Below are 16,953 nucleotides of genomic sequence, written 5' to 3' on the forward strand. Positions count from 1 at the left end.
GTGATGTCAGCAAAGAGCTCTCTGCTGAAAACGTTTCACAGGAGTGCAAAATGAACTGCACAAGCTTTACCTTTAAGCCCTCAACAGCAGCTGATACTTACTTTAATTTCACTCAGTAACCACTCATCAGCCAAAAGTGAAAAAAGTCCTGAGTGATCTATGAGCTGCTGGAGGTGTTACTTACATAGGGCTATGGAGTACCCACATAAATCTCCTGTTTGGCTCAGCGCTGTCCCATGACATGAGACATATTCCTTTGGCTCCTGGCGTTGAACAGAGAAGGGGGAGAGAGAAGGAAAGGTAAGTACAGTATATACAGTACCCTGGAGATAGGCGGATTAAAGAAAACATGTGACTCTGAATGGGCAAAGAACAGCTTTGCTTTAAAGTAAACTTGTACTTCATCCGTAGTAAGTAAAGTGATAGGTCTATATTATAGCAAGCATGATAACACACGACCAGACTTTTCAACGGACTGAATTCCGTCAGACTTTGACAGACTTTCGACGGACTTCCATCAAATCGGACTTGTCTATATACAATCACAGTAAAGTCCGACGGATTCGACTGTGATGACATACGACTGAAATTAAAATAAGGAAGTTCATAGCCAGTAGCCAATAGCTGCCCTAGCATCGGTATTCGTCCGTTGGACTAGCATACAGATGAATGGATTTTTCGACCGGACTCGAGTTCGTCGGAAAGATTTGAAACATGTTCTAAATCTAAAGACCATCTGATTTTTGGACAGCAAAGGTCAGATGAAGCACACATGGTCGAATTGTCTGACGGATTAGTTCCGTCGGACCTTTGCTGCCGAAAAGTCCGGTCGTGTGTACACGGCATTATGCTTCCAAAACTACTACCTAGAAGCTCCTATGTAAGTTTGGGGTTTCTGAGACTTTTAAACTTTACACAGAGCCAGGTGATTGGCTACTCAGGCCTTCCTAGGTAAAGTGCAGATGTGCATTCATTCTTCCGTTAATGTAATAATTTGTCTGGCTGCTTCCTTTAGGCTTCACAGCCCAAGATAAGCGCTCAAAGCACATGTACAGGCCTGTCTGAAGGTTGCTAATGAACATCTAAATGATTCAGAGGAGAACTGGGTGAAAGTGTTGTGGTCAGATGAGACCAAAATTGAGCTCTTTGGCATCAAATAACTCGCTGTGTTTGGAGGAGGAAGAATGTTGCCTTTGACCCCAAGAACACCATCTGCACTGTCAAACATAGAGGTGAAAACATTATGCTTTGGGGGTGTTTTTCTGCAACTTCAAAGGGATGATGGATGAGGCCATGTACCGTCAAATTTTGTGTGAGAACCTCCTTCCCTCAGCCAGGGCATTGAAAATGGGTCGTGGATGGTATTCCAGCATGACAATGACCCAAAACACATGACCAAGAAAACAAAGGAGTGGCTCAAGAGGAAGCACATTAAGGTCCTGGAGTGGCCTAGCCAGTCTCTAGACCTTAATCCCATAGAAAATATGTGGAGGGAGCTGAAGGTTGGAGTTACCAAACGTCAGCCTCGAAACCTTAATGACTTGTACAGGATCTGCAATGAGGAGTGGGACAAAATTCCTCCTGAGAGGTGTGCAAACCTGGTGGCCAACTACAAGAAACGTATGACCTCTGTGATTGCCAACAAACATTTTGCCACCAAGTACTAAGTCATGTTTTGCGAAGGGTTCAAATACTTATTTCACTAATTTAAATGCTATCTTGTCCCTGCTCTGCTCTATTCCTATCACCCCCCCCCCCCCTTTTACCGGTTGCTTTTTCTGATTTTAGTTTTGTCCTTTGTTTGGTTTTCATTGTTTTTCTCTGTTCCATTGGGCAGCCAACCCCTCACCTCCTTGCCCGCCTTAGCCCCTGGGTCACATGACTCGGGCATAACGCACTGGCCCCCGGCTCCAGATGGTGGGCCGGTGTTAGTCTATAATTTAAACACTCATAACATATGTTCTATTTTGCACTTTTAAGTGAACCTCTTTTTTATATTTTATGTTCATATCGCCTGCGTAGGAATCTGTCACCTGGTTCTTCCCTTTCTTTTATATTTCAATAAAAACATTGTACCAGAAAATGCTATCTTGTCACTGACATCCTTGAACTGCTTTTTAGTCTTGGCCATGGTGGAGAAATTGGAATCTGATTGATTGATTGATTGCCTCTGACAGGTGTCCATTAAGAGAGTGCTCCTAATCTCAGCTTGTTACCTGTATATAAGATATCTGGGAGCCAGAAATCTTGCTGATTGATAGGGGATCAAATATTTACTTCACTCATTAAAAAGCAATTTATAACTTTTTTTTTAAATGCATTTTTATGGATATTTTTGTTGTTTTTCTGTCTCACTGTTAAAATAAACCTATCATTACAATTATATACTGATCATTTCTTTGTCAGTGGGCAAACTTATAAAATCAGCAGGGGATCAAATACTTATTTCCCTCGCTATAGATAGATAGATAGTTTATTGGTCTTTAGATTTGGTGGATTTGGTTCCACTTTTTAGGACTTCCTTTTCTAGGGTGGATATGTTCATTCACACCACTGTATCTATGGAGAAGCAGTATTGTTACCCTAGACTGCTCTCCTGATTTGAACTGCAAAACCTTGTGCTCTCCTCATCCCGATTACATAGAGCAAGGGTCTCCAAACTGTAGCCCGAGGGCCAGATGTGACCCTTTGTTAGCCTTTATCCGGCCCTTGGGGCACTATTCCTCCCACTGACAGCAGCAATGGGGCACTATGTCTTCCACTGATACCAATGATGGGATACTATTCCTCCTACTGATACCAATAATGGGACACTACTCCCCCTACTGACCACCAACCCTGAGGCCATATTTATTCTCACTGATGTTGGGCTTGGGGCATTTTTTACCCCCAATGACCACAATCCAGCCATCTTAATGTCTCAAGGACAGTAGACTGGCCATTTGTTTGAAAAGTTTGGAGACTCCTGACATAGAGGATTGTTCTTTTGTAGTTCACAGAATATAATTGGGAAAGCTGAAAACCATGTTTGACCTATTAGTTCTATGCACAGTTATAAGAACACTGAAATTATTGCTGGTAAGCTGCAATCTATCACATTATACTAAGTTTAAATATCCTTCAAAATGACTTTTCTCTTGCTAGACTACACCTCATATGTGGGAAGCAAAGGGCTCACTTTTAGGAGGAATAATAGGACAATGATTGTGTATGTATTCATGCAGATGTTGGTAAGAAACAATGTAACTGGCATCAGAAATATTCAAACACTTCTGTCTAAATACAGTGCCGTGCTACAGAAGATGCTTCAGCATTGTATATAGCAATGACAACTAAATATAGGTTGTCTTGGAAATGAAAATGTTATTTTGGTCTCCATGGAAGAAATGTAAAAGTATCAACAATGCCACAGTAATCTGGATGATCATTAGTGCTCTGTTTTGTGGCATCACCATGGTATGAGACAATGTATGAGACAATGTACCTGAACAATTTTTAAAATGACACACATCCATGTTACATACATTTATCTTATTAATTGCACATTTATCTCAGATTTCTATCAATCATATTTTCTTGGGTAAAGAAAAATAATTACATGGTGTTATTAATGTTACCTAATTGTACCAATCATCATCATACCCATATCAAAAGAACTTGTGTTTTATTCATAGTGGTTGATTCACTAAAGAAGCAGAGAATTTTCAGTTTGCAAAAAGGGGCACATAGTGAATACAGGGAATCTCTGATTATTATCTTCTTCAATCTAAAATCATTTTTTTTCTATAATTTTGAATGGTGTTTAACTTCTTCCTCTCCTTTTCATCAGAGGAAAGCAATATCTCTCACACACAATTTTTGGTCAACAGAACTTGCCATTTCCCACATTGGGGAAGCATTATGAGCTAATTATTTGAGGCTTGTGTTCAAACTGAGGAAAAGCTAAATAACAACAATACTGCGCAGTGGTCTGCGAAAGAGAAATAAGGATAAGCTGAAGGCTGCTAACACGCTAAAATTGGGATCTTTTTAGCTGGGAAAAGTGTCGGAAATGTAAAGTGTAAGCGCCCAACTTATATGTATATAACTCTTAAAGTAATACAACAAAATATAAACACATGTGCACACATGTGTGGCAAATAAGTGTAGTGTGACCCCAAAAAGAAATGGGGATAATACTGGTATGTATACCAAAAAGAGGGATAAAATCAAAAGTGACAACCTGAAAGTGTGTATATGAAATTGATTAAAAACTATATAAATGCTTATCACAGTGAAGAGAAAAACAAAAACAAAATGAAAATCAATCAATATAGACACATGGAAGTATAACTAATAAAGGTGATAAAGTCCATAATAAGACGTGCAAGATATCAGTCCCAATGTGCTCCGGTGTCAACCGAGATCCTGTGTCACCACCTTACGAAGTGCAGGCTTACCGGATGGATATGACCCAAGTAGACATACGCCTCAGGGGTCAACAAGAGCTTATAATCCCGGCTAGAGTAGTCCCAAATTGGATATTGGATAAGTGGAACGCATAAAAAACGGAGGCGTGGAACGCACGCCCGTCCGCCATTTTGGATGTACCGGAAGTGGGCATGATTGCAACACATGGGGGAATGGTATCACTTTATTGTGTAATCACTTATATAAGGCAGTGTGTCAGTGGTTGGAGCCCACCCCAGATGATGACCTGTAGGTCGAAACGCGTCGGGAGGACTCCGCCACTGCCTATTTCCTCTGATATGCTTTGTTGATCACTTTGGAAATGTGAGTTTGAACTATTTTTATTTAAGGTCTTTTTTAAAAAAAACGTTATTATGCCATGTTGGCTTTGTTTCTTCATCTTCCATGCCTGAACTGTTGTCGGAGTTGTCCATGTATATGAAAAACAGTGATTACATCCAGTCGTCTGTATGAATCATATGTGGTGCGATTGGAATATCCAATTTGGGACTACTCTAGCCGGGATTATAAGCTCTTGTTGACCCCTGAGGCGTATGTCTACTTGGGTCATATCCATCCGGTAAGCCTGCACTTCGTAAGGTGGTGGGAGCTTCACAGGGTGGAACACCTTTTTGGTCATAACAACACAGGATCTCGGTTGACACCGGAGCACATTGGGACTGATATCTTGCACGTCTTGTGTTCAAACTGAACAAGGACTGGGCTGTGTATGGCAAGCTTAAAGTAGAAGTCCACCTTAAAACTAAAATCCCTGCATTTACAGACATTCACAATCTAACACTAACCTAATCTAACCCTGTAAAGAAGAAAACAGTATACATACAGTATACATACCTTTTCTGCAGCTGATCCAACTGATCCCATGCTGAGTTGTCAGCCGTGGCTTCGCTGTGGAGGTGGGTGCAGAGGACACGTCTGACAATGGAAGCCCCATAGTAAGACTATGGGAGATGTAACTACTCATTCATTTCCCAACTGTTGTTGGCCGTGTCCTCTGCAAAGCTTCTGCCGCTGGAGATCAGGTCAGATCAGCTTCAGAAAAGGTGTGTATACTGTTTTCTTCTTTACAGGGTTAGATAGGTTAGTCTAAGGCCGCGTACACACGGGCGGATTGTCTGCCCAACTAAGTTCGTCAGACAATCCGACAGACAGTCCGCTGAAAGCGTGCATGATGACGTGTACAGCACGTACGACGGGACTAGAAAAACGACGTCCTATACAATGCAACCTTCGGCCGTGTAAATCCTTTCTGAGCATGCGCCATACTTAGTCCATCCAACTTGCCTACACACGAGCGGACTGTCCGCTGAAACCAAGTTTGGACGGACAAAACCAAGTTTGAACGAACTGTCTTACGGAAATTCCGTAAGACTTTGTTCGTCAGATTGTCCGCTGAAAAAGTCCGCTGAAGCCCACACACGAGCGGATTGTCCGCTGAAACACGGTTCAGCGGACTAAGTTGGACAGACAATCCGTCCGTGTGTACGCGGCCTTAGCCCCTGTACACATGGTCGGAGATTTCCACAACCAAATCCGTCGGATTTTGCCCGTCGGATTTTGTCCGTCGGACCTTGTCCAAAACTGTTGCATACACACCGTTGGACAAAGTTGGTGAAAAATCCGATCTTTCAGAACGTGATGACGTAATTTCGTTACGATGGGACTACATTCAGGCTAGTAGCCAATAGCTTTGATGTAGGAATTTGATCTGAGCATTCGTGGCACTTGGTCCGATCAAAATTCTCTACACATGATCGGAGTATGTCCGATTGGCCCAGTTGGTCAGGAAATATTTCCAACATGTTGGAAAATTGGGTCCGACGGATATTCCGACGGAATCAGTCCGATGCATACCACACACAGTCGGATTATCCGATGACACACAGTCCGATAGGACACATTCCGATGGATTCTCCGACCGTGTGTACAAGGGCTTAGAATGGTGACATCTTGGGTTTGGAGAGGTCCAGCAACTCTACATGCAACCAGGGGAGGACTCTTCAGTAAGAGGGCCAGGCACGAGGCTGGCTGCTCGGTAAGAGCCTGGAAGCTGAGCTGTTAAGGACACTAATTGAATCTACATTTCTTACGATATCGCCAGACCGGCTGCAAGATTCTGGTACAGTAAGAAAGTTCCTACCTCTATCCTTCCGCTTGCAACTAAATTTCAACTAAGTCTGTGGCAGAGACTTTGCTAAGCTAAAATTACTTGTTGGCTGCTAGTATCCATAAACAAGGATTTATCCAACAGTTAAAGAATCCAGTTGCGAGTGGCTATTCCCTGGATTATGTAAAGAGAGACTTTTATTGAAGTCAGCAGTTCCAAAGTACCTGAGCTATACTTCATCCTTATACCCTCTATTCCCAACTGAGAGACTGAGTTCTGTTTAACTGTTTTATACAAATAACCCTAAAAAGGAATTCAAGTGTGGTCTCTGCAGTTACTGGGCCATCAAGCCTGGGAACCCCTAGACAAGAACAACGAGTTACAAGCTGGAGGAGGTAATCAGTAAGCCCAGAAAAAATCAGCCACTCCTTCGTGTGGTCAGTGCTATACTTGTGCTTGCAAAAATGCATTTCTTTTTAGTTTTCCTTGCACGTCATTGGGTATTCTTTGCAAAGTGAAGCTTTACCTCATTTACTAAGCTCTGGAGCAACTGTCTAAAGTCTATTTGCCTTTAGTAAATCAACCTCAACGTCTCTCCTACACTGCAGACACCACCACTCCAGCAATGGTTCTAAATAAGAATTTAGCCACAGGGCTGGTGCAAGGATTTTTGACACCCTAGGCAAAACCTCATTTTGCTGCCCCCATTGGCTCCACCCCTAACTCCACCCATTTCGCCCTGACTATGTGACAGTAGGTGGCGCTATACAGGAAGCATAGACTCTGCTTCCTATAATGCTGGCTCCATTGCTGTGCCTCTAATTACACTACCGGCCAGACGTAACAGCTGCCGGAGACTGAGTTAGTTACATGCTGCAGCCTGCAGACCATGCATACGTGGAGGTAAATCAGCGGCCAGGCGCCCCTAGGCAGCAGTGCGCCCTAGGCGGCTGCCTAATTTGCTTAGTGGTAGCACCAGCCCTCCTTAGCCATTTGACTCATTACACTTTTATTAAAGCATATGGCATTGCTGAGAACTTTGTTGGCATTGGCAAATGCCTCTGATAGGTATCTTTTCACACTTATATAATGGAAGTCACCAACACCAACCACAATCAGCTTATCGGAAGTGTATATCTCATTCTCTCTGATTCTTTAATTTTCTTTCATTCTGTAAAACTTTATCTGTCTATCATATGATGAATTGCTCCCTTTTCATGTGATGTTTGTGATGTCAAAATGACCAGTAGTAGGGGCGGGCAGAATCGAGAGTTTTCATTCCCTTGAAATTTTTAGGAAAATCAGGAGATGTTATGAAATAAGCGAAACTACTGTAAATGTACCCCATCCCCCAAAACATGCACCCCAACTAAATACATTTTAAAAATAATAGAGACTGTTTCTTATTTTTTTATTTCACCTAAGCAGTCAGAGTTTAAATGCGGACTTCGGAAAAGTTTCACCAATGGCAAAATTCTTTCTTTCTTAATGATCAGCAGTGAAAATCAAAAAAAAAATTCATAGTCTTGTGCAATTTGTAGGATTTCTACTTGTCATATCTTGACAGAAATAAGTGAATATCAAAAAAGCATTCTGCTAGTGAAATGTTTGGCTTTTTCAAAAATGTACCTTTACAATTCACTCCTAAACTCCTGGGACCCACGTGTGGCAATTTTACACCCTTAGAGGAGCGAGGAGAGGCAGGGTCTGGGCAGCAAGTAATGTAGTATTTGTGGATATTCTTCCACATATCTTATCTCAAACTAACAATTTTTTTTCTTTCTAAATCTATTTGTAATTTCAATCATACTAGAATACTATCACACACCTATCACAGTCTTTATACAATTAGTTAAAAGAGAAGTTTGGAGTTTTTTTTTTAAATAATACTTACCTAGGTGGATGCAGCATCTGTACCCCGTTGGCTGTAACGCTGAGAACCGAGTGATCAAAGACCAACGCTGATCACTCTGTTCTCAGAGCTCTGTGTCAGTCACCGCCTCTCTGCTCTGCTCACTGGAGCACTGGGTTGTGGAGGGGGGAGGGAGAGGCTGGTTGAGCCTCTCAGATCCGCTGAGAGGCTGAGCCAGGTGCCAGTCCACAGTCCAGGGCTGTGGGCGGATCCCAACTTTATTGCCGTGGTCTTGCCCCAGCCTGGACCAGCTCTGTGACATCAGCCAACAGCCCACTGTCTGCCAAAAACTGGTCACAGGAGTGCAGTTCGTTCTGCACTCCTGTAATTCACAGGAGAAGTAGCACCAATATTTAAAAAGGGCCCAAAACACATCCCTGGGAATTTACAGACCAGTTAGCCTAACATCAATAGTATGCAAGCTCTTGGAGCGGATGATATGGACTATATACAAGATTTTAGTAAAGAAAACGGTGTCATTAACATTAATCAGCATGGATTCATGAAGAATCGTACTTGCCAAACCAATCTATTAACCTTCTTTGAGGAGGTGAGTTGCCATCTAGATAAAGGAAGGCTCATAGATGTGGTGTATCTGGATTTTGCAAAAAAAATTGACACGGTTCCCCATAAACTTTTATTGTAAAAAATAAGGTCCATTGACATGGACCATAGCGTGAATACATGGATTGGAAACTGGCTACAAGGGCGAGTTCAGAGGGTGGTGATAAATATAGAGCACTCAGAATGGTCAGGGGTGGGTAGTGGGGCCCCCCAGGGTTCTGTGCTGGGACCAATCCTATTTAATTTGTTCATAAACGACCTGGAGGATGGGGTAAACAGTTAAATCTCTGTATTTGCGGGCGATACTAAGCTAAGCAGGGCAAAAACTTCTCTGCAGGATGTGACAATCTTGCCAAAAGATTAATATACAAATTAATGGGGTGGGCAACTACATGGCAAATGAGGTTTAATGTAGAAAAATTTAAAATAATGCATTTGGGTGGCAAAAATATGAATGCAATCTATACATTAGGGGGAGAACCTCTGGGGGAATCTAGGATTGAAAAAGACCTGGGGGTCCTAGTAGATGATAGGCTCAGCAATAGCATTCAGTGCCAAGCTTCTGCTAACAAAGCAAACAGAATATTGGCATGCATTAAAAAGGGGATTAACAGAGATAAAACGTCAATTCTCCTGCTCTACAAGACTCTGGTCCGGCAACGCCTAGAGTATGCTGTCCAGTTCTGGGCACCAGTCCTCAGGAAAGATGTACTGGAAATGGAGCGAGTACAAAGAAGGGCAACAACGCTAATAAAGAGTCTGGAGGACATTTAGTTATGAGGAAAGGTTGCAAGCACTAAACTTATTCTCTCTGGAGAAGGGACGCTTGAGAGGGGATATGATTTCAATTTACAAATACCTTACTGATGACCCCACAATAAAACTTTTTCATGGAAGGGAGTTTAACAAGACACGTGGCCACTAAAAATAGAAGAAAAGAGGTTTAACTTTAAACTACGTAGAGGGTTCTTTAATGTAAGAATGGATAGGATGTGGAATTCCCTTCCACAGGTGGTGGTCTCAGCCGGGAGCATCGCTAGTTTCAAACAACTATTAGATAAGCACCTGAACGACCCCAACATACAGGGATATACAATGTAATTCTGACATATAATCACACACATAGGTTGGACTTGATGGACTTGTGTCTTTTTTCAACCTCACCTACTATGTAACTATGTAAGTACTGTACAGCCAAAGCTTTGGCTGTACTTCTCCTTTAGATCAGTTATTATACACCTTTTTTTCCTGGAGGAATCCTAGAAATAATTTTTAAATGTCAGCAGAGCTAGATTATCTACAAGGCAACCTAAGCAGGATACTTAAGCCTGGTGGATGTCCAGCTATAATTTTCATGCTCCTGCAGCAAACAGGGTAATAGAACAATTGTACAATGCTGTACACCTGCTTGTCACCTCTCAAGGGCAGATGAACTCACAGGTAGTTGGTCTCTGATGGGGCAGTACAGACAATGCAAAAGGGGTGGCTTCTTGGTGCATATTGCAATCATTATAAATGTTAACGGAGGGCATGGAGGGGGCTAAAGCTGTCACTTTGCCTAAGACCCTATTCTGTCTAATTTATCTCTGGGTCTTAGGGAACCCTAATAACATTATTATATCTACAGCCCATGTTACATTAGTGTGATATATAAATAACGTGGTTTACCTTGTGTACAGTAGTTGACAGCAAAGGTTGATCATCATGTAACATGCTCTGCTTTATATAACATGAATATCATATAATAGTTTTCAATAACAATGAAAAAAAGAGTGATCAGAAAACAATCACAGGCGATGAAAATTCTAGTGTAATTTTACATTGGTAGTTAGCACAGAAATGCTACCTTACATTGGTGGTCAGTATAAGTCTCCTTAGCTGTTTTTTTAGTGGTGAAGGGCATTCTTTTATTAATGGTAAGAAAAATGGCCCTTTATATTGACAATGTGTGATAGAAAGTCAGAGGGAAGAATGCCCTGTTACACTGGGGAAGAATGTCTCTTACTTTTGTGGTCAGTGGGCAGAATGCACCTGTTACATTGGTGGTCAGTAGGGAGAATGTCCCTTAAATTGGTGGGAATTAGACAAATGTCAGCTAACATTGGTAGTTAGTGTAAGGCTCCCTATATTGGTGGTCAGTAGGGAGAATGTCCCTTAAATTGGTGGGAACTGGACAAATGTCAGCTAACATTGGTAGTTAGTGTAATGCTCCCTACATTGGTGGTCAACAGAGATGTGTTCCCTTACATTGCTGTTTAGTGGACCGGGGCATTCTTTCATTGAAGGTGAGAGAAATTCCCCTTCACTTTCCCCTTCAAATTCCCCTTCATGACGATGGGTGGTACAAGGACCCCGGTAAAATGGTGATCAGCGAGATGGCTCTGTTACATTGGGGAACCATGGGAAAAATGGCTCTTACGTTTGTGGTCAGTGGAAAGAATGCATCAAGGATCAATGAGTAGAATGCAGCCAATACATTTGGGATCAGGGAGAAGAATGTTTCTTACAATTTTATGGACAAGTGCTCCCCTACATACTTGTTTAGTGGAGCAGGGCATTCTTTAATTGAAGAGGAGAGAAATTCCCCTTCACTTTGGCGATGGGTGATACAAGGACCCCACTAAAATGATGATCAGGGAGAGAAGGCTCTGTTACAAGAAGAATGCCTCTTACGTTTGTGGGAAGAATGCATCTCTTACATTAAGGATCATTGAGAAGAATGCACCTGTTACATTTGAGATCAGAAAGAAGAATGTCTCTTACATTGGTGGCCATTGGGAAGAATGTTCCTTATATTGGTGGTCAGTAGGAAGAATGCTCCTTACATTGGTGTCAGTGAGAAGAGTGCACTTGTTATATTGGGGATCATCGAAAAGAATTCCTCTTACATTGGTGATCAGCAGTGAGAATACCACATTACAGGAAACAAAAAAAAAGTTCACTGGTGTCAACTGGATATATATTTAAGCCCTTGTACACACGGTCGGAGATTCCGACGGAATGTGTCCTATCAGACCGTTTTGTCGGATAATCCGACTGTGTGTGGTCTCCATCAGACTGTTTCCGTCGGAGTATCCGACGGACCAAGTTTTCCAACTTGTCCGTAAAATTTTCCGACAAAATGCTCCGATCGGACATACTCCGATCATGTGTAGCCTACTCCGACAGACAAAGTGCCACGCATGCTCAGATCAAATTCCTAGACCAAAGCTATTGGCTACTAGCCTGAACGTAGTCCCGTCGTAACGAAATAACGTCATCACGTTATGTACAATCGGATTTTCCGACAACTTTGTCCGACCGTGTGTATGCAACAGTTTCAGACAAAATCCGTCTGACAAAATCCAACGGATTTGGTTGTCAGAATGTCCGACTGTGTGTACAAGGGCTTAGTGATAAAAGTTGAGGTTCCGCTGGTCCTACACTGATGGCCTTGCCAAGTGAGGCTAATGTCAGAACTAGACCAGTACTGTCAGGCTGGAGATCAATCTGTTCTACTTACTGCTCAAGAAACCCCTAGCAATCTCTACAATACCCTGGTTGAAAAAGATTGTGTAAGATTGATAAAAGTGATCAAAATGGTCAATCCGTCTCATATCCTGTCACTGATGTGGTGAACAGGTGACAGAACAGACACTATAATATTATCTCGTGGCACGGTAATATGTTGCTAAGCACCAACCTGAATTATTTATTATGTTTCCATCAAATACAATGTAAAAATGTAACAAAATAATTTGCACTTTGTTGTATGTGGTTCATTCTTATCAACATGAAATTATGTTCTGCCAAACTATTCAGCTGATTCTTTCATTTACGGCAAACTGTTACTTTGCCTAAAGCACCTAAATAAGGCAATTTGTGTAACATGAAGGAAATTGGATTAAAATATAAAATTGTTGGCTTTTCTTATATGCTGCCATTGTCACGGTGGAGAAGAAGAAAATAGTTGTCAGTCTGAGGTCTATATTATCAAGGTGAAACCCGTTACTATGATTAGACTAACACGTTGCAGCCTTGTCTATAGTGAGGCAATTCTGTAACAGGCTGGCGATGCAGGAGAAAAAGTGATTTTATCTATAATTTTGTGCTCGCTTGGAAGGCACATTATTCTCAATATCCTTGACTGTTCCCAGTACAAAATTATAAAGAAATAAAGCAGCAACGTGTTCTGTAAGGACTATTTTAGAATTTTCTCCTTCAGACTGGGCTAAAATGTCTGCTGTATAGGAATTTTAAAGTTCTGCTTGAAGTGGTTCTAAAGACAGGGCAGTTTTTATTGATCATTCCCTGTATTAATGTAAAAACGCCCCAAAAGTTAAATGTAACCCCCCTCCCCCTCCACCTACCTAAACACTTACCAAAGTCATTTGTCAATCCAGCTCTGTGCTACTTGCAGCGGCGCTCCCCCCTCTCTCTCTCTCTCTCTACTCACAGGACCAGGGGAGCCATCAGAAATTTTTGGGCCCTTTACACAGCTTTAGGCCTGCCCCCCCCCCCCCCCCTCAAGCCTGACCACTAACATTCCCCAGGGCCTGCCCACAGGCCATCCAACCAAATCTGCACATCAGTCACCTCACTTGTATGCACTCAGCCCTCCCTCACACCTGTACATTTATCAGCCCACCTCACACCTGTATATATGTCAGCCCCCTCACACCTGTATATATGTCAGATCCCCTCACACCTGTATATATGTCAGCGCCCCCCTCACACCTGTATATATGTCAGCGCCCCCTCACACCTGTATATATGTCAGCCCCCCTCACACCCATATATATGTCAGCCCCCTCACACCTGTATATATGTCAGCCCCTCACACCTGTATATTTGTCAGCCCCCCCTCACACCTGTATATTTGTCAGCCCCCCTCACACCTGTATATTTGTCAGCCCCCCCCCCACACCTGTATATTTGTCAGCCCTCCTCACACCTGTATATTTGTCAGCCCCCCCTCACACCTGTATATTTGTCAGCCCCCCCTCACACCTGTATATTTGTCAGCCCCCCTCACACCTGTATATTTGTCAGCCCCCCCTCACACCTGTATATTTGTCAGCCCCCCTCACACCTGTATATTTGTCAGCCCCCCCTCACACCTGTATATTTGTCAGCCCCCCCTCACACCTGTATATTTGTCAGCCCCCCTCACACCTGTTTATTTGTCAGCCCCCCCTCACACCTGTATATTTGTCAGCCCCCCCTCACACCTGTTTATTTGTCAGCTTCCCCTCACATCTGTATATTTGTCAGTCCCCCTCACACCTGCATATATTTCAGCCCCCCCTCACATCTGTATATTTGTCAGTCCCCCTCACACCTGCATATATTTCAGCCCCCCCTCACAGCTGTATATTTGTCAGCCCCTCCTCACATCTAAATATTTGTCAGCCCCTCTCACACCTGTATATTTGTCAGCTCCCCCTCACATCTGTATATTTGTTAGCCCCCCTCTCACCAGTATATATCTCAGCCCCCCCTCACACATGTATATTTGTCAGCCCCTCCTCACATCTAAATATTTGTAAGCCCCCCTCACACATGTATATTTGTCAGCCCCCCTCACACCTGTATATATGTCAGATCCCCTCACACCTGTATATATGTCAGCGCCCCCCTCACACCTGTATATATGTCAGCCCCCCTCACACCCGTATATATGTCAGCCTCCCTCACACCTGTATATATGTCAGCCCCTCCCACATCTAAATATTTGTCAGCCCCCCTCACACCTGTATATATCTCAGCCCCCCTCACACCTGTATATTTGTCAGCTCCCCCTCACATCTGTATATTTGTCAGCTCCCCCTCACATCTGTATATTTGTCAGCCTCCCTCACACCTGTATATCTGTCAGCTCCCCTTACACCTGTGTATTTGTCAGCCCACCCTCACACCTGTATATTTGTCAGCCCCCCTCACACCTGTGTATTTATCAGCCCTCCCTCACACCTGTATATTTGTCAGCCCCCCTCAAACCTGTATATTTGTAAGTCCCCACCATTGTTGCTTTGCATAAAGGTGGCCTAGGCTATAAGAAGATTGCCAAGACTCTGAAACTGAGCTGCAGCATGGTGGCCAAGACCATACAGTGGTTTAATAGGACAGGGTTCACTCAGAACAGGCCTCGCCATGGTTGACCAAAGAAGTTGACTGCACGTGCTCAGCATCATATCCAGAGGTTGTTTTTGGAAAATACAGTAGAAAAAAAGGAATGGTACTGCTCTACGGATATATGAGTGTTCTACAAAGTTTTGCTCTTGCAAAAAAGAGATGGCGGCTGCCCCTACAAATTACTTCCACCCTAAGGTAGAGTAAGACTGTAAGGAAGGAGAAAAGAAAGTAGGAATGGCGCTACCCTCTAGTTTGCTAAGAACTTGCTTATACATTTATGCCTAAATAGTTTTTTATATTAATACTTGCTTCAGATATTTAAGTTATGTGAAAATATTATAAAAAATACAGACTTTTTTTCCTCCAGAGGGTCTAACACGTCTAATAGATTTATAGGGTTTATGAATTTTTTTACGGCACTTTGCACCTTGGGGTTAATTGCATCATTTGCTAATTGACTAAATTGGTTATTTGGTTATGAAGATTCATTTGTAGGTTTATATAATTTTATCACTATTTTCATCACTATCTGATAACCACTATCACAGAAATAGGCATTGTTCATTAAGGGGTTTTACCAATCCTCATGCACTACAATTTGCTTGGATAATTCAATAAACTTTTTTTTTTTTGGTATAGCAACTCTTTATTTTATTTTTTTTAGCACAGAGGGTCTAACCCATATTATATTTATATCATAAAATTAAGTTTTATATATGAGACACATACATATGAATAAAGTAGCAGGTAATTCCTTGAAGAACTTATATTGTCGAATTGGTTATAAACAACCTAGTCCACTTACACCCGCCAGAGGGTCCAGCACAGCACCTTGGTGCAAGATAAATTAATTAGTCATATTTATTTATTTATTTTTACCATTTTTACATTTTATATTTTATCTCATTATTAATATAAAGTACCTTGACAAGTATAATTTGTCTTAGCAAACTAGAGGGTAGTGCCATTCCTACTTTCTTTTCTCCTTCCTTTGGGAAATACAGTGCCTTGAAAAGTATAAATGTATTTTATTGGGTTTTTATGTGATAGATCAACACAAAGTGGCACATACTTGTGAAGTGGAAGGAAAATGATAAATGTTTTTTAACATTTTTCCCAAATAAATATCTAAAAAGTGTGGTGTGCATTTGTATTCAGCCCCACCTGAGTCAATACTTTATAGAAACACCTTTCTCTGCAATTACAGCTGCAAGCCTTTTTGGGGATGTTTCTACCAGCTTTGCACATCTAGAGAGTAACATTTTTGCCCATTCTTCTTTGCAGAATAGCTAAAGCTCTGTCAGATTGGATGGAGAGCATCTGTGAACAGCAATTCTTGCCACAGATTCTTAATTGGATTTAGTTCCGGAATTTGTCATTCTAACAAATGAATATGCTTTGATCTAAAACATTCCATTGGTAGTTTTGGCTGTATGTTTAGGGTCGTGGTCTTGCTACGAAGGTGAACCTCCTCCCCAGTCTTAAGTCTTTTGCAGACTCTTAACAGGTTTCCTTCTAAGATTGCCCTGTATTTGGCTCCATCCATCTTCTCATCAACTCTGACTAGCTTCCCTGTCCTTGATGAAGAAAAGCATCCACACAACATGATGTTGCCACCACCATGTTTCACGGAGGGGATGGTGTGTTCAGGGTGATGTGCAGTGTTAAATTTTCACCACATTTAGTGTTTTGCTTTTAGGTCAAAAAGTTCAATTTGGGTCTCATCTGACCAGAGCACCTTCTTCCACGTTTGCTGTGTCCCACACATGGCTTCTGGCAAACTGCA

This window comes from Lithobates pipiens, unplaced genomic scaffold (assembly GCF_037356315.1).
Source record: "Lithobates pipiens isolate NorthernLeopardFrog02 unplaced genomic scaffold, aLitPip1_a1.2 Scaffold_16, whole genome shotgun sequence".
In the NCBI taxonomy this organism is placed as follows: Eukaryota; Metazoa; Chordata; class Amphibia; order Anura; family Ranidae; genus Lithobates; species Lithobates pipiens.